A 3,420-nucleotide genomic window follows, 5' to 3' on the forward strand; every position below is an offset into this window, starting at 1 on the left:
TACTATTGATTCATGAATCAATGCATGTTATTTGCTTGTTCGCAGGTGAACAACGAGGTGGAACAGCCCAGCGTCCCCACTGTGAAACACCAGACTCATTACGATACCCAAACAATCAATCAATAAATACATTTGTTAAAATACCACATGTGTTTTATTTAACCTGTGTTCTAATATATGCAAATCTGTGCTTCAATTAACCATTCTCGTCTAGTAATAATATTTACTACTAACTAGAGATCTAGTAACGGCAACCCTATTTAAACAACCACATACATTTTCATTCCCACTGATAATTACATATCGGCACAAGAACAACGGTCACTATCGTGTAAATCTTAACTGTAAAAATGTTATTCAGGTTTGGCCCATCCTGCATTGTTTTAACATCCTGTAATCTCCTGTGGGTTAGATGAAGTCAAGCTAAATTACTCTGCATTAGATCAAAGGAAGTTTCTTCACAGTTAACATTTCAAAGTGAACTATTGTTATGAGTTTCATCCAAAGTGGAAGGTGGAGGGAAAGTAGTCTAATATCTTGTACGCCACACACATACACGCGACCTCAATGCCTTTATAGTCAACTTTCCGCTCCAGATACGTTAAGGAACTTCATCATCACAATTTTCTTGAAGATTTTGTCAAAACAAAAAGAAAGAAATGTCTTTGGGCATTTTCTAATCAGTCGTGTTTTTCATTCCACGTTCTGCATACACATCACTTTTCCTCTGTTCCTTTTTGTTCTTGCTGGCTCTGATATGACATTTCTTTTCACACTGAAAACTTAAGAGCCTCACAGAGAGACAAGCGTAGACCTAAAAAAAATGTGCAGACATCTGTCAAAGCATTGCCAGGTGCTTCTTAAAATCCAGCCAGTCAACAACAGAGCAGTCGGTGAAGTGCAGACAGATGCTTATGATCTTTATTCAGTCTCTTGTAGAACACTCCTTAAAATACACTTAACTGTTTGGCACTGATCCAGCCCCTGCGGATGTTTATACTACAGTTAATAACAGTTAAATTAAGAATGTTATTCTCTTAATCGACCACTAAGCAATTTGTGAAGTGAATACACACTTCCCATTGTTGAAGTGTTTAAACTCATTGGTGAAAACTGCTATTTGTTGCAGTTCATATGTGTTTTGTGCTGTTTGTAGTCGGCTCGCAAGTCAAGAATGGAAGATCATTACTATCAAACAAATCAGAGAGGATGAAACAATTCTCAGAAGTGATTAAGGAATAAACTTGAGACCAGCAACAGCAGAAAACAAGGGTAAACTTTTCAGGAAATATCTCTTTGAAGATGGCCTTCTTTGACAGGTAAGTAAACAAAGTGTTCATTTTTAACTGTTTGGCTGTTTAGGAGCATGAGGAAGAACATTTGGTGAAATGGGAAAATACCTCTGACAACTCCAATCCACACATCAATGAGTATGGCAGTTTAGGAAAAATCATCTCCCTGTCACCTGATTAAAAAAACCTTAAAATCAATAAAACCTATCAAAACTTAATTAAGCCAAAGGGAGTCTTTACAAAGCCGAAAACGCATAGAGGCTACAATCAGTCGAGGAAGTGGTGATGGTGTTTTAAAAACACGTCCCAGTCCCAGTTGTAATTGCAAAAAATAGTAATAGTAAATCTGTACAGAATAACATCAGTATTTACTTTTTTAAAGAACTTAGGGACTAAAAATCTCAGAAATAAAATATGTTAAAAAAAAATACCCCTGGAAGTCTGTGATGTATTTCCCAACACCCATCTTTATTAAGTAAATAAACATACAGCAAAAATATATAACCATGCATCAGACAGACAAACGTTGACATTTAGACAGCTGGCCTGTTGTTCCTGGAACAGGGCTGGAGGTAGGACAGGACAGAACCGCTTCAGCCTCATCATTCGGGGGTCAAAACACTCAATAAATATAATCAACTGAAAGTGGATAAAAAAATAGCGTAATAACAGTAGTGTATGTAGCATCTATATCAATTTTTATACATTATGTCCTCAACAAAAACACCTTATATCCTTTCAAAGATCATATCTTTTCTACCCTTAAGATTCATATACACCATACCAAATAAGCATATGATTGGAGACTTATCACAGGTTTGATGCAGTTTCACCTTAATAAACATGACATGGTTAAAAAGAGGAGGAGATGCGGTTTTAAAATCTTTAAAACAGCCTTAAGCCAATTCCCAGATCTGCAGGAATGGGAGAGGTAGAAGCATGGCCTTCTGGAAAAAAAAATCCATCCATAACTACTTGAGGGCAAAGAAGAGTTCCCTTTATTTAGCTTATCCCTGTCGCCATTCCTCTCAGATCTATAGAGCTACACAGGCAGGAAAAATCCTTGAATTTCTATCCTGCCAAAGGGTGCACAAAAATTGGAGCATTTTAACTTTGACAACCTTACTGCAGAGTTTGTTTAACTTAAGGCGGGGTCTGATTTAGCTTGTTTGATTCACCAACAGGACAGCATGTCTTTGCCACTTTCTATGTACTTATATATACACGCTTTGTCTATTTCACTGCTAAAAAAGCCTAATTGAGCATGCTGGTTTAAAAAAACATTGACTGTACATTTTTGTCTTTAATCAGTCATTTTGTTATCTTTTTAGTAAGTTTTAAGCGCATACATTTCAGAACTGCCAGCTTGCCTGGAGAATTTTGCCAATTTATCTTTTCTAAAAAGCACTAGAAGAAGCATCGATTTTGTCTTGGTTTGTAACAGTCATATAACTTGTGCCAACAGTTTGCGTCAGGGTAGAAATTTGGTTGGGGGGCGCCTGGGCAGCCTAATAGTTAGGGTGCATACTACATTACTGCAACATTCAACTAGGGACCTTTGTACATGTCATACCCCATCTCCACATGTTTCCTGTCTTTCTTGGCTGGCAAATAAAGCCAAAAACGCCAAAAAGACTCTTTAAAAACAAAAAAAAAAGCAAGAAAAAACTTGGCCAATAGTTATACTCTGTGTGCCGTTTTTTTAGACAGGGATTAAGCCTCATCTTTCATTAAAACAAATCATCAATGGACATATCCACTAAAAAGTTTCTTTCTACTTTAAAAAGTTTTATTCTACTTTAAGAACAGACTTAATCCTTCTCCAAGAAACCGGCCCTGTGTGTTACTTCAAACAGGAAAAACACAGTAACAGTAGTGTTTATGTAGAGTAACAATACAGCAGATATACAGTATGTACACAGTTGTTAGATGCTGTAAAGGAGACCATTCTGTCCACTGAACAGAATTAAGGCAATTTCACAAGTGTCCTGGTATGAGGGCGACTACTGTGCAGTACAGCCTCAGATTTCATGATCTCATTTTGATACAAAAATATTATATATTATATATAATTCCATCTCAGTAATGTTAAAAATCTTGCAGCTCATATCTGAATCCTCACGGTATT

The sequence above is a fragment of the Thunnus maccoyii genome, chromosome 16, assembly GCF_910596095.1.
Source record: "Thunnus maccoyii chromosome 16, fThuMac1.1, whole genome shotgun sequence".
NCBI lineage: Eukaryota > Metazoa > Chordata > Actinopteri > Scombriformes > Scombridae > Thunnus > Thunnus maccoyii.